The sequence below is a fragment of the Mobula birostris genome, chromosome 11, assembly GCF_030028105.1.
Source record: "Mobula birostris isolate sMobBir1 chromosome 11, sMobBir1.hap1, whole genome shotgun sequence".
In the NCBI taxonomy this organism is placed as follows: domain Eukaryota; kingdom Metazoa; phylum Chordata; class Chondrichthyes; order Myliobatiformes; family Myliobatidae; genus Mobula; species Mobula birostris.
This window is the reverse complement of record NC_092380.1, coordinates 71,839,517-71,866,886: the sequence shown is the minus strand read 5'-3', so window position 1 is coordinate 71,866,886 and position 27,370 is coordinate 71,839,517. Positions and strand designations below refer to the sequence as shown.

The 27,370-nt window shown below is 37.8% G+C and overlaps 1 protein-coding gene across 7 annotated transcripts in view; it reads right to left on the bottom strand.

Moving 5' to 3' along the window:
- sox6 (SRY-box transcription factor 6) overlaps window positions 1-27,370 on the bottom strand; it is a 618,625-nt gene that overhangs the window by 537,496 nt on the left and 53,759 nt on the right. For 4 of the 7 annotated variants that reach the window (XM_072272504.1, XM_072272513.1, XM_072272514.1 and 1 more), the window contains exon 2: window positions 26,461-26,553. The exons of the other annotated variants lie outside the window; for them this stretch is intronic. The gene's annotated coding sequence lies outside the window, so the exon portion shown is untranslated. The remainder of the gene's footprint in view (window positions 1-26,460; window positions 26,554-27,370) is intronic. 7 annotated transcript variants of the gene reach the window in all.

Genomic DNA, 27,370 nt, shown 5'->3' with positions numbered 1-27,370 from the left:
CAAAGGCTTATCTATAAACCACTTAAATATTGTGAGACTGTCTGGCTCCACCAAACTCTCAGGCAATGTATTCCAAATTCTAACCACAATGAAAGGAAAAAAATCCTCAGATTCCCTCTGAACTATCACCTCTTTGCTCAAAACTATCTTGTTAGATTTCAGACACGTTTGATATAGGGAGAAGTTTCTTGCCATCTATCCTATCGGTGCTCTTCATAGTTTTGTATAGCTCAATTAGATACACCCTCAGCTCCTCTGCTCCAAGAAAAACAAGTCTAATGTTTCCAGTCTCTCCTCATAAATGAAATGTTCCAGCTAGTCAGCATCCTGGTGAATCTCCTTTGTACACGTTCAGTACTACCTATAGTGTAATGATCAAATGTCATGGGGTATTCCAGCTGTCACTAGCCAATGTTTTATAAAACTGCAACATTATCTTACTGCTATTACTCTTTATGCTCTTGCAAACAAATGGAACTGTCTCTTCAACACCTTACCTACCTGGCACTGCCATCTTTAGAGATCTTTGTAACCGTACACAAAGATCCCTCTGTTCTTCAGTCTCTGCGGGACCCCACCATCCATGTTATGTCTTGAAATGTTCACAATCCATCACTTCGCATATATCATGATTAAGTTCTAAACAACATTACTTTGCCCTCCCCATGATCTTTCCCTCTACTATAGTCACCCTCCCCATGGTCTCTCACACTTCTCTATCATGTGGTAATTTCTCACTTTCTCAGTTACAGCATTGCTACTCGGAGATGTTTGAGTCTCACTAATGTAACAATTTTTGCCAAGGGCTCTTCCTTTAGAATAAGCATCCTGTTATGAATGGCGCACAGCTCCTAGAATCAGCTTTACAATGCTTTACTGAAGTACCAATTACACAGACAGTAGGCCCGATGCTTTTTTCCAAACTCACATAAACATAAGCAACATGAGTTCAATTTCATGACAGATCTTTCCAAAACACCCGCCTCCATCCAGATACACACAGCAGAGGCAGCCAGGGAAGGCAAATGCAGCTTTCACTTTTTTAATTTAAATAACTTGTTGCACAGTTTCTAACCAATGGAGAAGCAGTGGGACTGTGGGATGGAAAATCAGTTAGAACAGAGGTCTATTAAGTGGCTGCCTCTCCTTGTTTCAATTTGATTCTTCAAGTGGCCTTAGCAGAAGCTGGTGGAAAGTGTCACCCTCTGACACTACCAGCAATGACTTATTTCAGGGTGAAATTAAAACTGTGAAAGAATTCGCTTGCACTAAGAGATTTAATGCTACTTATTGATAATTTCACCTATTCTCATATCCTCACACCCCTTCTTTCTTAGAATCATTCTGCTACTGTTTCCTTATTTTAATATGTTTAATGGTTTTATTCATGATGGACATGAACCCTGAAAATTTTATAAATGTGTACTTTGCACTGAATATTAAAAGAATACACAATAGGAGAAATAAAACTTAAAATTTGAGACAACCACAAATCAAAGATGATGAAAATTAAGCTTCCACATTTTGAAAATGCCCTCTCAAAGCTTTTCCTATGAAGCTAATTACTGGCTATAAAATAGCTAGATTGAACAGAGACTTCCCTTCAAGACAGCACTAGGGTTAAATTGTTAAATAATGTTTGCGTAAGATCCCATCCAAGAAATTCATTGCCTGCTGGGATCAAGGCCTCTGAATACGGAGAAAAAAGACCAATCACAGAACAGAAACAGATCCAGAACAGAGATGACCATCAGCCTTCTGATACTGTACTTCTTCAGTAGACTGCAGAGTGTAGGACATGTATTACTCCAACGACAAACTAACCAACCACAACAGATGGAACAGCTGTTGTAAAACACCAGTGCTGCTAGGCTCCTTCTGATTGGCTGCTGTAATTTTTGCTGAATATTGACAGAATCTCAAGATAATCTGGATAGGCCATATTTCTACTAAACATTACAGTAGATGATTAGATCAAGCACAGGGAAATGCCTGGGAAGACCTTTAAGTCACATCACTCAACCTCATAAACTCCTTCCGTCCCCTGACATTAGGCCAGAGCATGCTGGGAAATTCAAGTAGTTCTGCTTTGAACCGCTGGCATTTCTCAGCACAAATGTAATGAAGTTCAGCATTCCCATGAAAACACAGATGTTCTAAACTTGCCAGCCATCCTTCACTGGAAATTCCCTGACTGCAGTCAACTTTGGATTCCTCATGCCGTGCATCAGCAAAGCACAAACTCAATACAATCCTCAGCAGTTTCATTCATGATATATATTCAGACATAAAACAGGGCATGAATGCAAGACCTTTGGATGCAGACCTGAGATTGCCTGCTGAACCAACATTAGTTTAGATCCGGCTCAGGACAGTGAATCCATTTGTTTGAGTGGAGGGGAATGGTCTACAAGGAACTTAGGTAAGTATCAGATATTTTAAATTGTTATGGTTTTTAATTTAATAGTTTTTAAGATTTTTAAAGTCTTTTAATGATTTTAACGGCTTGTGAATATCAGGAACTCTCGGGATTTTAAGTTCTCGATGTTTAGGAGTAGTGGGAGCATGGTTTGAACAAAAATCAAAGGATTTTTCCTTAGTTTCATCAGGGTCCTATCCTCATGCTGACATTTTATTGTACATGGTGCTACCACTACACAGGGCCTTTTTTGCCATTCAGAGTCTTATCATTTTGGAATGGGATAGCTTTGAGCTCAAATTTAACTCTGGAAAATCCAGAAAATGCTAGTCTATATTTACTGCTCATCATCATGTATCAGTGGCCTGCTGTTAGTAATGAGGTGTAGCCCATTATTCTTTAACCCTCCATTATTTAGAAAGGATGATTTTCACCTATTTTTAAAAAGAAGAGTATCATAGCAAAATTGTACCAGGTACACAGTCTGCTTCATACTGACACACTCCCAAGTTAACCAGGTTTGTGGTTTTCTCCAGTGTGACAAATATTTTTATGAGTCTCCTTCATTAATTTGATTCCTTTCAAGCTCTTTAAGATTCAAATGGTGTTACCTCTGTTAATTATTCCTGATAGCGAGAATCTTTCAGGGAGATATAGATAGTGAAATAGTTCTAATGACAGATGCATCACTACAAGGGATTGAGAGGTTGAAACTCCTTCTGTGACGTGAAGCTCAATTTCACTGTACAAAACACCCTCACAGTATTATTCTGTGCCATAAAAATTGTAAATTTAAATTAGAGCTGCCACTCCATTCTGAAACTAAATTTTACTATCAGGTCAGTCAACATAAGCATCAATTTGTAAGGGATATAATTTAATGAAGAGTCCATTTATAAATGTGTATCTCAAAGAAAAGATTCAAATACTGACACACCTCTAAACAAATAAAACTTATATGATTCTGGTTTTGAGTTAAATCCAAATCACGCGCTAGTCTCGACACCATCATTACGGTGTCGAGGTCCTCATCGACGCCAACGATGGACGAACAACATATGATTCTGGTTTTGAATTAAATAGCTGAGTCCTCCCATTTGATCAGCTATCCACAGTTGGTGTTTATGGTGTTGTGAATCCAGACACTGGCTCAGTAGCAGTGTTCTCATCTCTGAACCAAAAGCCCATGGGCTCATGCCCCATTGTAAGTTCTGAATATGTAATCAGGGTAGATATTCCAGGGCACCACAGAGGTAGATATTTTTTTGACATAGTTGCTTATTTTCCAAGGAAACATTCACCTTAGACCCAAACTTCCTGACAAGATAGCTATAAATGATTGTAAATATAAAGATCTGCTATAGAGTTTCTCATTGTCTTTAGGATCAAAAACATAAATGGGCTATAATCTGGGAGATCCTGGTGTACCTTAATTGGCTGCCATGTCTTGCTACCCAACAACAATCTTTGAATTATTATAAAATGCTTTAAAATATGATGAGAATGTGAATGGTGGTGTTTAACAGCTGAAATTCTAGCACCTTATTTTCAAATGGGGACTACAACCATATCACATCACTTATTTCCATATAGTTAAGTGTAATACCTGCAGAACAACACCTGCCTTTCATCCTTGTTTATTGACTGGTTAACCACCAGGATTGATGTGGTCTGTCATTTATATTCACTTATTTATATTCAATTAATGGAAGGAGGGTTCACTTTCACTTCAGTGCTGCTCTAGCACCTGGTCACAAAGGCTATTATTATGGCTGTCTTTTCACCAACTGCCCTATCATAATTTAAATCAGCTTTCTTCTATCATTTTGAAGAAAGCAACCTGCCTATCTAAAGAGATTTGATTTGTATTGTTAAATTTTAATATTCAGGAGCACCAGGGCCTGTGAGGAAGAGAGCTAAAATGGGAGAAATCAGAGCTGGGGTGCCAAGAAACTGGCTCCAAACAGCCCATATCTTCATTGAACCACAAATCATTCTGTAATTTGAAAGCAAATGTTACCAAAGTCATTAACCGTTAATTCGTATTTTCCAATGAGCCTTCCAATGGAAAAAAAAGTACGCATCTGTATCCCTTCCCAAATTCCTCAACAAGATGCAGTGGGTACTGAGGATCATTATGAAGACCAGCACTATTAAGGCAACTAGTAGCTGTTTATGTCAGGCTGAGCAAAATTTAAATCAGCCATGGATAGTTTTCTGAACGTCATCCTTGTCAATAACCCTCAATCAACTAAATTTATGTAGAACGGATTTGCCATTCATTTCATTCCCATCTGTGGAACCCGATGAGAAATAAGTAGTCACTGCATTCACCTATGTAACTGCACCAATACAATGTTTCCCATTATGTGTGAAGCACTTTGATGATTCTTTGAGACAATAAGGCACTATATTAACGTGTGGCATTCCTTATATCCGAACCTTCTCACAATTCTGCAGAATTATAACACAAACAAACAATTCAAGGCAGAGTACAACCTGAATGTTTCAAAAAGTGAACAAAATGTTTAAATAAAATAGGATATTGGATTTCATCAGGAATCGGCTAGAATAATAATTTTACCATGTGTAATTTTAATGATATCATGTGTTGAAATACACTGTATGTACTGCAAGTGTTCAGCACACTCTGGGGCTTTTGAAATAATAAAGACTCACGATGCTTGTATCGTAACTTAATTATATGGGTATTATGAATTTCAGCTGAAGAGACTATTGGGCATACGAGGAGTCACAATGTTCTAAAGATAAGCAATGTTATTAGGAACAAAACATATTACCAAATTGTTTAATTTAACATTTGTAAGTGTTGCTTTGCATCAGGATTACAGTGCAGCAAGTGGCACAACTATTTTTTAAATGACGGTAATGTCAAATATTGATGGATGGAGAGTAATATTAAAAATGAGTCTAGTTATGTGAACACAAATTCAGAACATACAAATAAATTCAAGTACAGAACCCTTCAATCCATTTTATTACCCACAAATCAGTAATTGGCTTCTGTATTTGGTAGTTGATACAGGAATCAGGTCTAATTTGGATAACTTACTCTGTCACAGGTGAGACATCAAACCACAAGCGCAGTGATTTTTTGACTGAGATTGGGTGAGACTAGAACTAGAGGTAAGGGGTTAAGGGTGAAAGATGAAATGTTTACCGAGTACATGAGAAGGAACTTCTTCGTTCAGAAGGTGGTGAGAGTGTGGAACAAGATGCCAGCTGAAGTGGTTGTTGGGGGTTTGATTTCAACATTTAAGAGAAATTTGTATAGGTACATGGATGGGAGGGGTATGGAGGGCTTTGTTCTGGGTGCAGGTCAATGTGAGTAGACAGATTAATACTTTGGCACAGACTAGATGGGCTGAATAGCCCGTTTCTGTGTTATAGGGCCTACACTAATCTTCATTATCTTCTCATAATCCATCAGGAAAACTGGGGCATCTGTAAGTAACGGAAGAGACGAAATCCCAAAGAGATTTCAAACCTGTCTTCCATATTCTACTCATCTGAATCAAGTAAATAAAAAGTACACGGGTCTGTTAAAAATTGAGAAATTATCCTTTTATGTTGTGATGTTGTGGGAGAATGATATTGTGAGTGATTTCATTCCAATGTTGCCACCAAAGGTGATGAAATTAACATATATCATCGATTAATGTTACCAGAAGAGAGTAGAAATCAATTTCAAACTATGCAAAGTCAAGCCCAATATTTCAGGGAATATGAAAGCTGGTAAAAGTGAATGAGATGAAGCAAATCATAAAATACTAACTAGATATTGGTCAGCTTTGATATAAACAGCCCGAAGGATATAAAGGCTAAGAAGCCATTCAACTCAAAGGGCTGAGAAAGCAACAATCTGAGTAAGTTTCAGGGCTTTTTGTTTTCAGTATTGTGGGATATAGAGGTGTTCAGTATAACATTTACAATCTTTAAAGGGAATGAAAGCACAAAGAAACATCATAGAAGTTTTGAGTAATTAATGAAAATTAGGGAGTCTATGACGGAGAGTGTGAGACAGAAAAAGTTTGCTGGCTAAAGGTAAAAGAAAAATTGCCGCCAAATAAGCAAAGATTTTCTTGGATCTGATCCAAAATCTAAAACAAAATGTATTGAAAATCCTACAGATTTCAACTGACTTGAGATTTATAAATACAACTGTCCTGATGATGGTTCTCTGTCCGAAACGTTGACTGTTTACTCTTTCCCATAGATGCTGAGTTACTCCAGCATTTTGTGTGTGTTGCTTGGTATTTGACATGTTAAGAGGAAACCAGGAATCCTAGAGGTAAATTTTGCAATAGAGCTGAGGTAGGAATCACCTTTAAAATCAAAGGAACTTCAGACTAAAGTATATGAATAAAGACTAAAAACTAAAACAGAGATCATTCCAGGTAGCAACTAGTGGGAAGATACGTGAGATACATGAAGAAACTTCAGCTTGATGAACTGAAATAAAGAACTGATCCACTAATGAACAACGATTGCAGTGCAAAATGACTGACAGTACATGTCTAAAGAAACTAATGTATGTAGAATGTAGAATAAATTCTAGGTTGATAAGATACCAGCTAATTTAGTGGAAGCAAAGAATTTTCTAAGATCCACTGTCATTTCATCTATAGCCTTAAACATAGGGGATCTGGTTTACTGAGTGTTGGCTGCTTCTACCTCTAATACAAAGAAACAATGAAAAACTCACAAAGGTTACAGAAGGTGGATAATAGACTGAAATGTACACTGCTAAGAGGTCCAACATGCCACCATTATAAAGTGCATAGTTAAAACTCAGACTGCAGTAATACAGAATTGACAAGTAAGGTAATATTGGCTCAGTATGTCTTATACCAGTTAAAGTCCCAGATATGACGTGCAAAGGTTTTTTAAATGAGCAATAAAGTGATAGACCTGTGGTATGAAACAAGGGGAAAATCAACCCACGAGAATAGAATAGTATCAGTTTCTTTGTATGCACAGTTAGAAGGGATAGAAGAGTGAAAGCAGCAATTGGATCAAGTGAAGGATGCAAAAAGAATTTCAAAGGCTCACAGTCAATTGATCTATGGTGTCTAACAATGTGGAAATGTTCTACAGAGTATGATATCTTTCCGAGCCATAGTTGAGTACTCATAAGATCAGAGGTGGGTGTAAAAGCTAATTGATAAGTTATTCAGGGCCATACAGCAAAACAAAAGACTCCCAATTAGTGTTAGCCTGATCAGCAGACAAGCATCACCATTGCAGCAATTATTGAGTGAAAACTGATGTCAGCATGAATGGTGTTTTCAGCAGTGCTGATAGATTTGATCCTGCTTGAGACAAGGTTGAAAGATTTGAGAAAATCTTCAAGATCAGGAGCGTGATACAGAAAGCAGATAAAACAAATGAGGTGAGGGAGTGTATTTTTAGTTGTCGAAGCTAAGTGTTAGATGATTGAAGGGAACTAACAACTAAACCAGCCGCATCATCAAATCCTACATGGGATCATTAGCCCTGCCTTTAGACTGGGAAGTGTAAGGAGAGAATTAAAAGTCAGGTGCAAATGTAAAGTAGGTACTAATATTAAATAAATAAAAAGAGTGATTGACAGATTTGAAATCTGAGCAATGTCTGCAGAAGCACAACTCAAGGAAGTATGAGGAAATTTTGAATATTCAGTTTCCAAGGTGATGGTAAGATAGGAATGTTTACATTGTTTGTGACATTATTGGAGGGGGGGAAGGATTTAAAAAAAACAAAATGCTATCACAACAATGAGAACTGCATCCATGACACTTCAGGAGAATATTGTGACACTATGCTGCACAGACATCAGTGGGATATATAATACAAAGAGCATAGTTGGCCTCATTTGTTCAAACTTTTGCCTAGCCTAGAAAGGTTATAATTAGGCTGCTTCTTCATTTGAATGAATTGGTTTACTACTTCAAGCCAGCAGTCAAAGTGTGTGCTTATTTCTCTACATTATACAACTGCAAGTAAACAGTTTGGTAAATTAAAGCAGAATGGAACCAATTGATTCAGGACTTTCAGGTTAAGGTGAGAGCCATCAGTCTTCACAAGAATGATTATTGCCCCCCTCTATTCAAACAGTAATATTACCTTCCTTACCCTTCATTTGTTCATGCTGCTGCTAAATATCAGAAATCAATTGATTACTGAAAGGCAATCTTTGCAAAAACTGAGACCTTAATTTATCTTTCACTAACTGTCTTTCCAAACTGAAGGGAATGTTTAAAAATTAGAATTGAGTAAGCAAAAGCCACAGGCTGCAGCACAAAGATATACATCCTCCTCAGCTTACCTATGCTTTATTTTATTCTCTGAAAGACTCTGAAAATAGACAAGCTGATATAATATACAAGACTTTACAGAGCAAACCTCCCTTTTCTAACTTTCATTTTGAAAGATGCTCCTTAGATCCTGTGCAGATTAGCTGGCAGAGATATTTGCAGACTTTTTTTAACTTCTCCCTGTTTCAACCCGCAGTTCCCACTTATTTTAAGAAGACCACTATCATCCCGGCAACTGGAAAACAAGAAGCTAACATGCCTAATAACTACTGTCCATGGCTCTGACATCCACCATCATGAAGTACTTTGAGAGGCTGGTTACGGCATGCACTAACTTCAGTTTCCCAGACAACCTCGGCCCATTACAGTTTGCCTACTGCTGAAACAGGTCAATGGAAAACATCATCTCCCTGGCCATGCACTCTTCTCTGAAGCATCTGGGGAGTAAAGACACCTACACTAAGCTCTTGTTTGTTGATGATAGATCTACCTTCAATACTATTATTTCAAGCAAGCACATCTGCAAACTTCTAGACCTGGGGCTCAATACCACCCTTTGCATCTAGACCCTTGACTTTATGACCAACAAACTACAATCGGTAAGGATAGGCCGCAATGCCACACCCACAATTATTTTCAACATTGGTGTCCCAATAAGGCTGCATTCTCAACCCCCTGTACACTCAGGAGTGCGTGGCTAGATTCTGTACTAACTCCAGCTATAAGTTTGCAAATGATACCACTGTAGTGGGCTGTATCTCAAATAACAATGAATCAGAGGACAAGAAGGAATGACGTGGTATCATGACTACAACCTTTCCTTCAATGTTAGCAAAATGAATCAGGTGGTCATTGGCTTCAGCAGGTGGGGCAGTGCATCAACAGTGCAGAGATGGAGAGAATTGAGAGCTTCACGTCCCAAGGATTGAATGATAGATTGTCCTGGTCCAACCACAATGATGCCACGGCCAAGAAAGCTCACCAGCGCCTTTACTTCCTCAGGAGTCTAAAGAAATTTGACATGCCCTTTGATCTTCACCGGATTTTATCAGTGCACCATAGAAAAAGCATCATATCCATTGCATTGTGTCTTGGTATGGCAACTGTTCTGTCTGTGACTGCAAGAAACTGCAGAGAGTTGTGGGTACAGCTCAGCAGATCATGGAAACCAGCCTCCTTCCAAGAATTCTGTTTACCCTTTTTGCTTCCTTGGTAAAGCAGCCAACGTAATCAAAGACCCCACCTATGACAGATATTCTCTCCTCTTCCCCCTTCCACCGGGCAGAATATACAAAAGCCTGGAAGTACATACCAGCAAGCTCTAGGACAGCATCCATCCCGCTGTTATAAGATTATTGTATAGTTCCCTGGTACGATAAGATGGACGCGAGCTCAGACTCCTGTCCTCATTATGACAATGCTACCTGTATTTGTCTACGTGCACTGTACTTTCTTATGACACTTATTCTGCACTCTGTTACTGTTTTCCCTATTACCACCTCAATGCGCTGTTGTAATTAATTGATCTGTATGAACACTATGCAGGTCAAGTTTTTCACTTTACCTCACTACTTGTGACAATAATAAACCAATTTACCAATTTATCGGATTGCTTCACCTGCTGTCTTGGTTCCTACAAACTAACTGAATCACATAGAAAGATTCCATAGTTCATTCTAATCTACTCTACATTAGTTCATGCCAACCAAGAAATACACCAGTACATAATACACTTGCCTCAATAGCTCTGCCCTAATTACTGAAGAAATTAGCTAGGATTCCTGCTCCAAGTTAAACAGTGATATACTCCCACAGTCAATCACCCACTCACTTCAAATTCACTTCAGGGAGGTACCAGTGTCTATAAATTTACACCAATACAAGTCAACACTTTCAAACAAGTCATTTATGGTGGTGATAGAGAAAAAGGAATGTCTTTGTTGTGACATGTTGAGAATAACTTTATAAATTATTTGAAAATCTTCTGTTTTTGTTCTTTAAAAATCCATTTCTCAGTCTGAATATCTCAGCATTTCTGTGGCTAGTGGAAATAAAGATAGAGATAATAAACTCAATCTGCACAAATACCTGAATACTTCAACCCACTATTTTCCCACCAAATTAAGAAAGAGACTTACTAGCTCTTCTATTACCCAAAGGCAAAAAAAAAACAGAATAAAAAGGAGTTTCACATGTGATACAAGATTCCCTTTTACCATAGAAGCAACATGCTACTTGAATGTTACAGCAGCTCAGATAGTTACCCCAACACAAATGATTACCTTTCAATGAATGTGCACCAGCCATGGCTAATGTTTGCCCTAGGGCTACTAGTATCACTGTAACTGTGTTCAGAATCCATGCACTCATAACATATCCTGCCTGTTTCCAGCTCATCCATCACAGTCTTCAAAACATAGAACTCTTTCCCAGTTTTCTTTCTCCAGATCCTTTAAGAACACATTGAGAATGGAAGTTTTAGAGTTTGATCTGACATGATGGAAACTGTAGCGAAGTTGAAAAATAAACAGTTTTGCACATCACCATTTGGGTCGTATTCCAATAGTTTACTTGGGCTCCAGCTGAAAGAACATTAAATTAGGGGGATAAAAATGACTGGTATATTTTTCAAACTATTCAATTGGTATAAATAGTTTCCTCAGCAAAGAGTTTCTGGACCAAAAGTGTCATTCTTTCCCAACACGTTGTATTGAAAAGGCCTTGATGGCAAGGCTCAAGCACTTTTATCTGAACTGTGTAGGTAGTTGATCCTTTACTGCCCAGAAGACCAAAGTATCTTTTCAGTTCGTTTGTCATGAATAACACAGCATTTTTCCAACCAAAATGACTGTGAGTACCTGTACCAATGCAAGATCACATATTCCAACATTTCCAGAGCTCGGATAGGAAAATAATTTAATTGGTCTAAGCAAATCACTAGACTATAAGCAAAGAATTTCATTGGTTCCAGTTTCACCTTTGCCCTGCACCAACATCTAGACCTGAGCGCTGACAAGTGTAAGACTTTAAGAAATATGCACCTAACTATAGATGAAAGGTAAAGACAATTTTGCAAGATTCCATTCAGGGCCTGAAGCCGTACTAGATAGTACTTGTTTATCAAATATCTGAAACGTAACTCTGAACTTGATTCTCATGTCCTTAGACTTGTTACTCCATACTGGAAGCAGAATCTCACAGAAGTACTCCAATAAAGTATGTTGAAATAAAGCTGTACAAATCATTATTGGGGAGGGGGGGTCAATAACACAAAATTACTATTGGCCCAAGCTAAATATTTTCATTTGAGGAATAGATTCTTAAGGGAACATGTTAAGCAAAAATGAGGATGGATTTAAAATGTACTACTCTGATAAGAGTATTCCTTTGTTAAGTGCCATGTCGTATGACATCGATGATCCTGGTCTTTCCATGACCATGATTGCTCTTAGCAAGTTTTTCTACAGAAGTGGTTTGCCTTTGCCTTCTTCTGGGCAGTGTCTTTACAAGATGGGTGACCGCAGCCATTATCAACACTCTTCAGAAATTGTCTGCCTGGTGTCAGTGGTCACATAACCAGGACTTGTCATATGCACCATACGCTCGTACGACCGTCCACCACCTTCTCCCATGAGTTTACCTGGGGGGCTAAGCAGGTTCTACACCTTGCCCAAGGTTGACCCACAGGCTTGCGGAGGGAAGGGGCACTTTACTCCTACTTTGGTAGAGATGTATCTCCACCCTGCCACCCTGATAAATGTATTACAGGGATATAATGGCAAAATATCAATAAAGATTAGAGTGTCATCTCTAATCATCCTTAAAACATCTCCACTATGTTCTCCTCATTTGTTCACTACCTCCTAAAAAGTACTCCAATTCTCTTATTCCTTTTAAGTTAATTTTTATTGGTCTGATGTTAGTCACCTCAGATCAAAGCAAGCTAAAATCTGAAATTCAAAATTCAAAGTTTGTCTCTAAGTCTAGTGAAAGAATCCTAACTCAGAGCATTGTTAAATTAGACCTTGAAAGATAGTGTAAAAAGGATAACATCATCATGTTAATGTGATGGTTGAATCCATATTGCATAAGGCAGTCAGAAAGCTCAAACCACCCCACTACCAGCCATGATCAAATAATGCAAATGTAAGAAACAGTTGATAAAAATAGAGCATTCAAGCCATCTAGCTCATTCTATTCACAGAAAATGTACTGTAATAGAGGCACCACTCCAATCGTTTCATCTTCAAAATTCCTCACCATCTCAATATTGCTCCTCCAGCATTTCGTGTGTGCTGTTTTAATAAAATAATATTCATTTAACTACAGCACCTACATTACTTCAGGGATATCAGCTGCCTTTTTGGCTGCAGTAAATTCATGGTCAAGTAATTGACCATGGAGCTGACTTAATTCACAAAACCAATAAAGAAGTTTGTCTATATTATCTTACAAACAATACTGAAAGACATATTCTGCTCAGACTTCCAAAATATTTTATAAAGAATGCCTGAGTGCTGCAAATAAAGCAACAGCACTTATAGATATAGAAAGAGTGCCAAGGATTACTTTTTTTTGGTATTCTTCTGTATCAGAGGTAAAAACATAAATGAGAACTCTCAACCTTTGGTTTTAATAGCAATTGAAAGCCTTTAGTTAAATATTTGACTCGATTGGCTTTATCATTTAACAGCTGCTCTATCTGAATGGTTTTGTTTGCTGCCAAGCTGTTTCTTTATAGGAAACAAATGTAGGGTCTGCTCACTGTGCACTGACATAATTGAGTTTAACGCTCTCGTCCAAAAACTATGCTCTTTGAATTCTAGAGGTCAAATTACCTCTCCAATCAGGCAATCAATATGTTGAGAAAGTAGAAGAAGCTGCCAGGATCTGTTAGAAGTAAATTTGATTACCAAACACAGCCTGCTCTCTTCCAATATCATGGGAAACATTACTGGTTTAGCTTGACCACACACTGAAAATTCAAGCTTGAGTGCGACAGCGATCCTTTTTTTGCCAAATCAATTTTCAACTGCCGTCTTGAAAGCGTGTACTTTGCTAGAACCATTGTTCAGTGTAAACCAATTCTATAAGAATTGGAAGCTATTAAACCATAAGTCATGGCAGGAACACCACAATTGAGCTAACCACTTTTGTTAGCCAATGTCCCCCAGTCATGACTGATTTCTCCCGCAACCAACAGCACTGGCAGTAGTTATTCAATTTTACTCTTACTATAGTCAAAATAACCAAATTAACCTAGAACAGGGAAAAGTCCTGCATTCTTAATCTATGTGGCTCATAATCACATCAGATGGCTATGGCAGTGATTTACAGATTTAACTAATGATTCTCAGATGAGGTGTAATCAACTAGGCTTTTATCACAACTAAGATACTGATTCGAGGATGAGATTTGTGTCCTTATTGAAATGTAGTAGGATTTCACATGAAGATCCCACTATAATTAAGATAGACATGGTGGACATGCTCAATGTGTCAAGCAGCATCCATGCTGAGAATAACAGAGGAATATTCCACATAATTATCATTCCAATGATACCACAGCTCGCAAAGCTAGCATTTATTTCATAACTTGGCATCTATATATTTTGTTTTCCCATTATAACATAGTGGGGTCAAGAACCTTTCCATAAAAAATCAGGAGAACAATGAACTGGAATGAGCCGATTGTAATGCACTCTGGGCAGAAAGATGCAGCATAAAAAACACCAGCTGTAGAAGATAAATGTTGCCTAATGGACCTTCAGTGGCATGATTAATACAGGTTAAGCAAAAGACGAACAGATTGCTTAGAAACTGTTTTCACATATCAGAATCATCTCCATCCAGAAGCTGCTGTTTCTTTCAAGCTTTTGCCTCACTGAGCAGAATTTCAAACTGGAATTTGATAAATTTGATACTGACTGCAGAATAGCTTATCTTCAAAACAAGGAAAATAACAGCTTACACAATCAGACAAATAAGGCTCACGGACTAGGTTAATACTCTAGTTTCCTGCAGCAAAATCTGCGAGTACTTTGCCATGTAATGCTGAACCCACAATGATACAGAGGTTAAAGAGAGCAATCCAACAAGCTTGACTTCACAGGAAATTATCATGCATCTTCCTGTGACCAGACTTGCAGAGCCAAATCTATAATTTTTCCAAATGAACGGAAAGTCAACTGCAGGTCAATTTCTGGAATTCAACTAATGATTCTTGAATGAGATGTAATCTCTATATTATTAAGCATGAATTAAGTAGAGGGGTCTCTGATAAATAAATTATCTCCTTTGGACAGTAATAAAAGAAAATCCAGATAAATAAAGCTAGTTAGTGAGAAACAGTAGTATTTGGGAAAATGCTGGACTAGAATGGAAACCAATAAATGGAAGATTGCTGCTGGCATGCCTGAGCTGCTTTGGTTCTCATCACATGATTTATTTTCCTCCCTACTGCTCCTCTCAAGTTATCTTCTGTTTATATCATTTGAGGTTTCTTACTTAATTTCTGTTTTGGAATCAGAAGCCCACTGGTCTATTCCAGAGCATGTGGAATCATTGAAACCTCAAAAACAAGAACAAATGTATTTATTTTCCTTGCAGAAATAGCCACAAAGATTGTTCGTCATCTACATATGTCCCTCAAAGTTTCAACATTAAATGATGGGCACTTTAACTATTTGATAAAACTAGAAATATTTTATACTCCACAAGTACAGTAATGATTCTGGTTGTTACAGAATTAGTTAGCATTTTCTTTATAATGCTTGGCTTCAGCTCCATTTCTCCATTTGTTAGACAGATCTTATCATTTTTTGACAAAATACTGAAGTTAAATTGCACAGAGTGCCAACCACAAATGACGTTAAGACTGCATTCTCTGGAGCTGTCTAACTGCTCAGTCCAGGATCAGAAAATGGACTCCATATGCAGATTAGCAATGATATAATTTAATGGTGAACCTAGCACATGGGCTGAGAGACTTTCTCCTGTTCTTACATCATTCATCCTTTTGTTTTATTATTGTATTCCTTCATTGCCCAGACATTGAAAATGACATTATTGAGGTAACTCCCAAATGCCTTTCCAAGTTGGCTAATTCAATTTCATTCATTCCCTACTTATGATGCACATGTCCTCAGCATACATTTTTCAAGGTCAAATTTCAATTGCCAATTGTCTGCCTGATTATGTAACCAGTCTAAATCCTTCTGCTAGACTTTTGCTAACATTATCGCCTTCAATACACTCCCTAGTTTGGTGCCTTCAGCAAATCTGGCAATTTATATTGGTGTCAAAATCCAAGTTGTTAAGAAACAATAGAAATCCATTTCCCCCATCTTATATTACATAACTCTGAGTTAATTTTAACTCAAGAGTCATAATATAAAATGAATATTTGACCAGCCATCAGTTGTAAATCCTTGACTGATTTATATTTCCTCTATCTTCAAACAGAGAAGTCTAGAATGATTTATGACAATTATCTGCAGTCTTAAGTGATTACATTTTCAATATTGGTGTTGAGGGAGATATTATCACAAAGTATATCTTATGCAATCTGATACTGTTGTCACTTACAATTAATTTCATTGTACAAAAGTGAAAGATGTTTCCCCAAACATAAAAACATAAAATGCTGGTGACACTCAGCAGATTGAGGAGCATCTGTGAGGCAAGAAATAAAGTTAATATTTCAGGTCAATGACCTTTTATTAGAAACTTAACACTATTTCTTTATCCACACATGCTGAATATCTGTATCATTTTCTGTTTTTAGTTCAACACCTAGATTTTTTCTGCCTTCCATTTTCTCAATTATTTGGATACTAAATCTGAAATATAACTTTTCTGGCTCTTTCACACAATAGGAACAGATTAGACAAGGCAGCCTTTGCAAGTTCATGCTTCTTGCAATGCTTAAAATTTAATTCTTGATCTGTTAGAACAGTAATCTGCTCACAGTAGTACATTTAATAAGGAATCATCCCGCCATTGCTTGTAAGGGGTTTGTACGTTCTCCTGTGACCACGTAATTTCCTCCGGCTGCTCAAGTCTCCTCCCACAGTCCAAGTGCGTGCTGATTGGTGGGTTAATTGGTCATTGTAAATTGCCTCATGATTAGGCTAGGGTTAAATCAGGTTTTGCAGCAGTGTTGCCAACTTTCTCACTCCCAAATAAGGGACAAAAGTAGCAGTCAAATATGGGACACTTGTGTTTACCCTGAGAAGGACTACCATGACCATGAAGCCTTGCGCGGGCAGCTGTGTGTGCATGCGTGACGTGTGCATGCATGTACGTGCCGATTTTTTCCCACAAATCGGTTTTGGCTTCATTTTCCTGACTACACTGTACATACATTATTTCTACTTTATATAGGCTGTGTATTTATCATATCATTCCTGCTTTTACTATATGTTAGTGTTATTTTAGGTCTTATGTGTTATTTGGTATGATTTCGTAGGTTATTTTTTGGGTCTGGGAACACTCAAAAATTTTTCCCATATAAATTAATGGTAATTGCTTCTGCGCTTTACGCCATTTCAGCTTACCAAAGGTTTCATAGGAACGCTCTACCTTAGCGGGGGAAATACGAGACAAAGGCGGTCCCGTATGGGGCAAACCAATTTAGCCCAATATACGAGATGTCCCGGCTAATATGGGACAGTTGGCAACCCTAGTTTGCAGGGTGGTGGCTCAAAGGGCCGGAAGGCCCTATTCCATGTTGCATCTCAAAAAATAATAGATAGATAGATAGATAGATAACTAAATAAAAGGCAGCAAATTTATATTCAGATGAACTGTAAAAAAGGTGAAATAATAATTACAGTGCCCACATTTACAATAAACTAAAGTCAACTTGATTGCTGCAAATCCTACAGATCCTCACCTTTGCCTCGGGACATTTCTTTGTGCTTGTAGACAGTAACCTGCATTACTTCCTTAAAACCCCCCCAGACCATGGATGAATTTACACATTCTCTTTGTAGCCTTCAACATCTTTGATTTATCAAGCATTTCTTGCTAAATGACTTGTAAATCCTTTCTGTTGTAAAGAAAGAGAAAATTTCCTTTCCTATAGCCCATTCATTGTTACAAACCTCCATCTGATTTCAAACAGATGTGTCCAGGTGGCATAAAAATATATCACGTAACTGCAATTCATATATTACACAAAATCAATATTCATGATGTCAAGACCCCAACATATATTCTCGTGCAAACAGCTACAATCCAGAAATAAACTTTCTACAATGTGTTAAGATTATATTCAGGAAGATCTAGCAAAGATGGACCATTCCAATTGCATGATTTCTTTTATGTCACTACATGCCACCTGTTTGTAGGAAGCCTGCACAAACATGGGCATTACCACAATATAACAACAGCTGTTTTAAGCAGCAACTTCCTGATGGGACAGGATAAAATGGAAAGCTTTTGTAATAAGAGAGGTTATGTACAAGAATATCACCTAAATATATGGGTAGATTTAAAGTGTAGGTGGGTAAGTTCTTGATTAGTAAGGGGGTCAAAGTTTACGGAGAGCAGACAGGAGAACAGGGTGATAGGTATAATAAATTGGCCACGATGGGATGGCAGAGTAGACTCAAGGGGCAGAATGGCCTAATTCTGCTCCTATGTCTTATGGTCTAAATAGCTTCTCTTTGGCTTTTAAAAGTAGAATTAATGCACAAGATCATTGAATCTTACAATATTGAAGTACGACAACATTAATTTATCTGGTGGTAAAACAATACAAGGCGCTAGTCACAAAAGGAGATATTAGTGTATTTGATCAAAAGCTGGATCAACGAGGTAGACCCTGAAGTATCTTAAGAGAGGAAGGATAGTTGAAGAGGTATAGTGAATGAACTCCAAAGCAATGGCTTGACAGCTGAAGGAATGTTCTAAAGGTCAATCCTGGACAAAAGATGAGATCTTGGGGAGTAGAGGACATGACATAGTGACTTACACTTGGTGGGTTACAAATGGTCAAGCATAATTTTAAAAGACCGTAAGTTTAGGAAACACCAAGAGGTCCACAACCTTGTCATTGGCTTTGGAGGTTTATGTGCCTCAGTGACCTGTGGAGCTAGCTTGGCTAAAGTCAGGGCTTTATGCTTTGGCTCTTGGTAGGATCACCCATGCCAAACAGGTTAAAGTGTAGAGGCTGAACTAAGAACAGTCTAACAAACCTGGCTGGTATAACAAAATTGATACAGAATCAGCAATGAAGATTCCTTCTGCATCTGAATGCGATGATATTCCTGGATCTCCACTCGGGACCTGTATGACTGCCAGTAGTGAAAATCAAGAGGAGGCTACTGACGTAATGAAGGAGGTCCTGAACACAGCAGAGATAGAGGACCTTCGGTGCTGCCCTGGTGGCATAATGGGCAGTACGTAAGTAAGCTTAGGAAGGCCAGTCAGATGTGACTGAAATAATGAAATCTATAAGCAACAATGGCACGGCTGAGGTTTTAGAATATGAGATGGGATATGACTATACTAGGAATGTAAGATTAGACATCCTTTGGGATGAGATGGAAATGTGGCCCAAAGCTTATCTTAGGGTCAAAACGAATGCAGAGTAGGAAACAGTCTAGTTTAGCCTCATCCATGCAATCAGGAATGAAAGTAATGGTAAGGGAAAAGAGTTTATGAAAAGAGGTCCAAATACAATGGCTTCAAGTACCTCAATAACCTTAGTCAATTCTGTTTGGCCATGCCTCTATTCCTATGACCCTACTCCAATTCACTGGAACTTATACCTACAAACACTTTGCTTAATTCCCTCTCCCTCCATATTTCTCCAACCATGCCCGGACTTAACCCATTTAAATTTTTCTATATACTGCTCACTAAACATTATCTTCATCATTATTTTACATGGGAATTACTACATAAATGCTTGGTCTTTTTTTTAAAGCATGCTTGACAAAGAAACAAGATTGGGTCTACACAATTCTTTAACTTGCTGACCAAAAACATTTTTCCTATCATCACATAAGAGCAAGGTTTAAGGGGAACTTGCAGCGGGTATCACTATGGCTTATCTGTTCATGCAAATTGCTACAAGACTTGGAAAGAGTAATCTTTTTTTAAAGTAGCAGACAGCATGGTACACTTCAGATCATGGTAGCATGAGGTAACTATTATCATTTGTGAGAGCTCGACAGGTGGGTCACATGGGAGGTCACCACAATTTGGCTCACCGGACTAGACACAAGGTTTTCATTATTTTCAAGCCAAACAAGACAGTGTTTTGAGAAAATAACATTACACAGTAATAGCTACCAATGAGATTATAAATCGCAGATCACTTCAGCAGAATGTTTCAATCACTCAGCTGAAAAAGCTTTCCTGGACTTAATGCTAATGTAACAAGCCACAGCTAAAGACCTCTCTTGATGGTTCAATGCCCTATGCGAATTTGAGATATACAAGCATGAAAGGGTTTCAGATTGAATCCTCATTATTAGTGAGGAAGCTGAGCAGTTAAGTAGCATTTGGGATACAAGAACTGGCCTATATCTCCATTGGCATGGATATGAAAATTCAACCAGGCTTCCTCCTATTGATTGCTCTCTAGTTACCACTGCTGCCAAATATAATGATAAATAGGGACAAGATCAGGCTTGGCTATGACCTTCTTGTTTCCCCCAGCACATGCCAGTGCCAAATAGACCATCAGTGTAGTCATAACTCAAACATGAAGAAAAGCAGCGTTAAGCAAAGTGCAGGAGGGCCAGTCGATCTCATCACAAACCACCGTGCTCCCCAGAAGAAGATGGAAAATAGAAACAAAGTTCAAAAATGATTTTAGGAAGAAGAAAGAGAAGAAATTAAATATTCTGAGACAAAAGGTAAATAATTGATGTAATTGAACATCAAAGCACAAATTCTGGATGGGGTTTAGGTCACTCGACCTTCTTACAACAGGTGAGAATTTAAAACTTGCATTTGTGTCATGAAACATTTCCTTAGTTATCACTTGATTCATTGATTGGTAGCCTGCAGAGTTTCTGTTTGTAACTTTAGCCAGAACTATTCCAGATAAAGTATTAGTCTAATGCCTTGGCAAATAAAAGTAAGACCTATTCTAAGCAGCAACACAAAATTGTTCTGGCCAATTTATGCTTAGCTCACTAATCCTAGTCTGTCAAAAACAAATTCTCTCCTTGTTGTTTTTAATACATTAGCTTAAAAGCAGAGTGAAAAGAGCAAATAATTGCTGAAGAGCCACTGTAAAAATATGTTTAGTGACATCATTTCATTCAGGTTCCATCCCCCTGTGGGTATGCTTCAGCACTGCCAGAGTTAATAAATTCACAGTGTAGACATTTTTTAAATGTTTAAATTAAATGGCAGTGTCGTCTCCTGTTACATGCATTCACACAATACCAAACTACATCAAAATTTAGGATAGGAATTTTGAGTAATAACCACATTGAATCTTTTTAAGGGTGCTGAATTGTCAGCCAATTCCTGATCACAATAACATATCTACACCCAAATCCCACTGGATTCATGTTATAGCACTGCAAATTAGATAAATTATGCACTCCTTTGCACAAACTTCCAGAATAACTCAATGATGTCCACGTATCAGCAGCAGTTTTCAATTTTTTTTCAAGGTTTGAACATTTACCTAAAAAAATAGATATCTTAATACAGGTGAGAGTAATACCTCCTTCTCAACATATGTCTTCCTGTCTACCAAAGTATAAAAAACCACCACTTTGGGAACCATTCCCAGCATTATTGTTGTGTTTTAATAAGCTTCACACCTATCATTTTTCTTCCTAGCAAAATTAAACTTAATGGAGTGTAGCACTAAGGATAATACTCAAGTCTAAATGTAGGAGGAAACTATAACTGAAAGAATTTTAGCTGACTATAATAAAATTGCATCAAAATTGCATTACTAATGACTCCTTCAACTGACACATGGTAAAAACTAGGAAAGAGCAGAAACTCATTACATTTTCATACAGACGAGAAATGTCAGGAGACTCTTTGTAATGTGTGTTGTTTTACGATGCTAAGATGTCTACCACTCTAATTTCAGACAATACATCCGAGCAACAAGAAAAGTCTGGCACATCAAAATTAGGTAGCTGAATTTTGAGTCACTCCATTTGAAAAACAAAAGTCCTTTACAATATTATGAAAAATAACATTATACCCTCTGCACGGTCACATTTAGAGCTTAGATGATACCATCTCTGAAGCTCAAACGTCTTAAGATCTGCAGAAAGGAAGATATTAGTGTTTAGATCAACCATTTGTTTTATTCTTAGCTAGCATTGATGAGCGCTAAAAAATGGAGCAGAAAAGATTGGCCATGCTTGATAAGCAATATTGAGAGCATGAATTGTAAAGTTTTTAAAAGTGAGACTGTAGGTTATAGAATAAGTTCATGGCTGAGGTAAGTGAAGTTGTCCACACTGGTTCAGGAGCCTGATGATTGTAGGGCTGATTTAAGGCTCCCATTCCTCCTGCCAAATGGTAGGAGGTACTGGAAATGAGAAGAGATTCTGACATGGATAATGGGGGTTTTTGATGATGGATGCTTTTTTCTTTTGGCTGCGCTCCTTGTAAGTGTGCTCAATGGTGAGGAGGGTTTTGCCTGTATTGGACCATTTTCTGTAGAATTTTCCACTCCTGGGCATTGCTGTTCCCATATCAGGCTGTGGTGTAGGATACTCTCTGCTTTGCACAATAGAAGTTGTCAGTAGTAATGTCTAGCTTGGTAAGACAACTGATGCAATTTTATTATAGTCAGCTAAAATTGTGATAATTTTTCCTGTACCATCTCTGGTTGAGATTGGCAATATTAATAATAAGGGTACTTTGCAACTACAGGCTGAGGCTTACAATCTCATCTCCTGCAAAATTCACTAGAGAACTTAATCTGATGATTCTGGGCAAGATTTTAACATAGGCACAAGTATACCAACCTGGTGTTCTCCACAAAAGGTATTATTGATAAACAGAAGTAATCGTGAGACTTTTCACCATGCTGGTCTGCTATTGTCACAAATGTTCTCATTCACCTCAGACCAAAATAGTTGAGTATTCAGTCAATTAATGAAAAAAAGAGTCAGACAGAGGAAGTATTTTGAATGTATTTTACATTTACTGGTTTCCCTGGCTGCTGCCATGACTCACTCCCCTGTATAATGTGTGCAATTCACACTGCATTTCTAGACACACACCCACTCCATGTGTATGTAATGATGTCTCATTTAGAATAATTACAGATGTTCTTGAATAATTGACTCCAGAAAATTAGGACCATTATTTTTGCTCTTTCTAACACATTGAAAACTTAGGTTTTCAATATTCAACAAATTGCTTTCATACACAATACACTTAAAATAAAACCACTTCTCATTGCCATAAATCCATTACCAATTCCACTTGTAGCTTCTTAACTTCTAATGTGATCACACAAACTCAATTGTTTTGCAACCCTGTGCAGTCATTTTGTACCCAGGGTGAATTATTCATTGCATTTTAGTCAACAGGTTAATACAAAATTTAAAAATTGTCGTTGTACAAAACTTACTCTACATTCCTTTAACCAATGAAGTCAGTTAGATTTTATTGATTGGTTAATTTGCACTGATACATTTCAAACAAAGAAGTACTGGGGTGAGAAGGTCATTTGAGTTGGAGGGGTAGTTAATAGACGGATTTGTGCATGAGGGGTCTTTGCGTGGGGAAGAAGAGTGATTAGATGTTAAATTAAATATTTGTATTTAAGTGATTTGAAGAGAAGTCAGACAAAATTTTGAACCACAAAGAAATTGTTTCCACTGATAGCATACTGGTTAAGAGGATCACATTAATTCATTTGTGCATTATTTTAATATAGTCATTAACCTACTTATTTCTAAAATGCTTGAGAATTGTGTTAATCTAATGTACAAACGGTACTTTCCACCTAACATCTTAACCTGTTCACTACCAGCGTGAATTAATTTTAAAGGTTATAGCGTGTATGTTTCTATGTACCTGCAGATTACAAGATTGAGGGATATGGTGAGAGGACAATAAAATTGTTGATTAAAATAGATGAGTGTCTTGGAGCTTTTATCCCTGCATTTCTAAATCTTACTGATTGGTTGAATGATGATCAGTGCTGAACTACAAGACAGCATTAGAAATATAGTATTATATTCAGTATAAGATTTGGCCTACTATAATTTTTAAAAACAGCATGTTTTATCAGAACTACAGACAAAAATATGTGAATATATATACCAAAGCAAGCCTTCTGCTACGATATACAAAGGATCTACCAGCAGGTGTACCCTTAACTGGGCCAATGTAAAACAGAGGCCTTCCACCCAGCAGAGTCTAAGCTCTGGGTCTTTTGCATTGACTGGCCAGAGGACTCATAATGCAGCTTTGTTGGACAGCTTGGATCTCCAAAAAAAAAAAAAAAAAAATCCTTCTAAATTTATACAAGATTAAACTGGAATAGATACCGTGAACCTTTCGAATCAATGGAAGAATTTGGCTGCTGGGATAAAAGTGAAACTTTTTTTTGTTAGTTTTATTTTTTTAACTTGAGTGTGAATTTACTCTTTAAACCTTATTTCATTTAGACAATATATGTTTCTAAGTTTACATCAGGACCTGACTGCCGATGCATGGTTGTTAATACCAGAGACATTGCATTCATTTGAAGTGAAAGGTTTGATGCCCAGCATGTAGATAACCTGAAAGATTGGAGGACAACTTCACTGCTGTCAATAATATTTCTGTCATTACAGCCAATCATTCCCTTTGGATGAGGCCCTGCATTGTGTTCATATATAAAGAGAAAACAGTCCTATGGAACACTGATTGCTGGAACACATCAGAAAAGAAGTGTAGTCTATGTGACTGCTGACTTGAATTTAAGAAACAGCTGCCCTAAAAGCTGCAAATAAATGAAGCACCACTGCAAACCAACAATGAACACAAGAGATCTACAGGCGCTGGAAATCCAAAGCAACACACACAAAAAATGCTGGAGGAACTCAGCAGGTCAGGCAGAATCTGTGAAAATGAATTGACACTCGATGTTTCGGGCCAAGACCCTTCTTCATGACTGGAAAGGAAGGGGGAAGACAACAGAATAAAAAGGCGAGAGGAGGGGAAAGAGGGTAGCTGGAAGGTGATGGGCAAAGCCAGGTGGGTTGGAAAGATAAAGGTCTTGAGAAGAGGGAATTTGATAGGAGGAGAGTGGGCCACAGGAGAAAGGGAAGAAGGAGGGGTTCTGGTTGGAGGTAATAGGCAGGTGAGAAGAGGTAAGGAGCCAAAGTGGGGTATAGAAAAAGAAGGATGGGGAGAGTAATTTTTTTCTACCAGAAGGAGAAATCAAAGTTCATGCCATCAGGTTGGGGGCTACACAGATAAAATATACGGTGCTGCTCCTCCACCTTGAGGGTGGCCTCATTATGGCACAAGAGGAGGCCAAGGACAGACATGTCAGAACGGAAATAAGAATCAGAATTAAAATGTTCGGCCACTGGGAAGTTCCACTTTTTGGCGAATGGAGTGGAGGTGCTCAACAAAACAGTCCCCCAATTTACAATGGGTCTCACCAATGTAACGGAGGCCCCTCGAGAGCTCAATGGATGACCTCAGCAGACTCACGGATAAAATGTTACCTCACCTGGAGGGACTGTCTTGGGCCCCTAATGGAGGTGAGGGAGGAGGTGAATGGGCAGGTGTAGCCCTTTGTCTGTTTGTAATAGTTGCATTTCCATTGTGCTCCTGCTGTTACAAAAAATCCTACCTTAAAGAACTTCACAAAGTAATGTAGGTAGGCAGAAGAGGAAGGGGTAGGGGGCAAAGTAAATCAGTGCTTGGAAGGAGAACTACAGAAAGTTTTTAGGGAAACAGGAAAAATAGACATTCAGAAAGGAAGTATTGGAAGCAGAGCCAAAATGAAAGTGTCCATCAATGGAATGAAGGTTGTGGTAAAGCTTACTGAGGACTGTAGGGATGGATGATACAAAAGAATGCAGGAACACCATGGAAAGAACTGAAAATTAACAGAAAGACGTAGCAGTCAATTCTGTGGGACAGCGAAAATTCGTAGAGTGGAGGATGTAGGTGTACAGGACGTATCAAAAAGAAATAAACGTAAAGAAAGGTAACAGTGATATCAGCTCGTGCCAGTGAGCTGTTTTAACTCCAGTTTCATTACTAGCAGAGGAATTTGAGATAAGCAGATAGCTGAGCAACTCACTTAAATCCTAGTTATTAACACATGAAAGTAAGTTTAAACAGATTGTGTGGGGGCAGTAAAATGGACTGAAAGTAAGTACCTGATACTACATTTTGCAATGCCCTTTCCCCACAAAACTCTTGCTTTGGCTTTAACAAGCAATAAGTTAGGGGAATGGAATAAATTCTCCAATTTTTAAAATACTATGTATAGGTATTGTGATGTATAAATGGACCATAGTTTTTAAAAAATGATCATTATTCTAATAATCTGACCCAATTGTAAAGTTGTTGCTGGAATTGATCTCTGCATTTGGGAGGAAAGAGAAATCAATTAGGATGACTATTTCTGCATGTTATTCATTGATACTAGGAAGTAACTACTTGCACACAAAAGTCAAAGTCACATTGAGTTAGACTGCAATACTTCACATGACCAAATGGCTTACTGACATCTTAGGCTTAAAAATGAAATTAGACAAGTTACCTTCCCTCTAGCAGTATTCATACAAGTGTTTTTTTTCAGCAGGTTTCAGTGGATAGCAAACTGGATCAGGAATCCTGACTGATGTTTCCTCCCCTTGGAAGACATGAAAAAAAACATCTGTAGGAGAGCTATTTTTCCAACCAGACTGAATTCAGCTAACTGGCTACTAGACTTTGCTGGCATTTATAGATCAACTGTACACTGAATAAAGTGTTTGCCAACTGACCATTTATTTAAGGCAACGCCTCTTTTAATATCAATGGCACATAGTACATTTAAAAAACTTTGTTCTGCCAAATAGTATAGAACACGTTAAGATTGTTACAAATTATTATATAAGAGTGCAAATATATTATTTTCTGTCATTCGTACAAGTAACTCTCATTGCCCATTTTCATTAAATTCATTTTAGTGTATATATTTGAAATAATGTTATAAACTTTCATGAAAATTCATTTATCTTGAGTCTGAAGAATAAGTCCTTAAAATAACAATATTAAATATTAATGAACTCTCTTGGGAATTCAGAACATTCACCAAATATTTCAATAGGTGCAAAGACCAGGCTTTTTTTTCTCAAACCGACTATCCCACCATCATCTGTAAGGAGTTTATGCATTCTCCCCATGACCGCATAGGTTTCCTCCTCATGCTCCAATTTCCTCCGACAGTCCAAAGTCATACGGGTTAGGATTAGTAAATTGTGGGCACACAAGGATGGTGTTGGAAGCATAGCAATGCAGGACGCGGACTGCCCTCAGCACTTCCTCATACTGTATTGGTCACTGACGCAGACGGCACATTTCATAGTATGCTTTGATACTTTGATGCACGTGTGACAAATAAAAAATAAATATCCAGCTAATTAGTCCCAAAATTACTATTACATTGTCTCCCTGCACCCACAGCC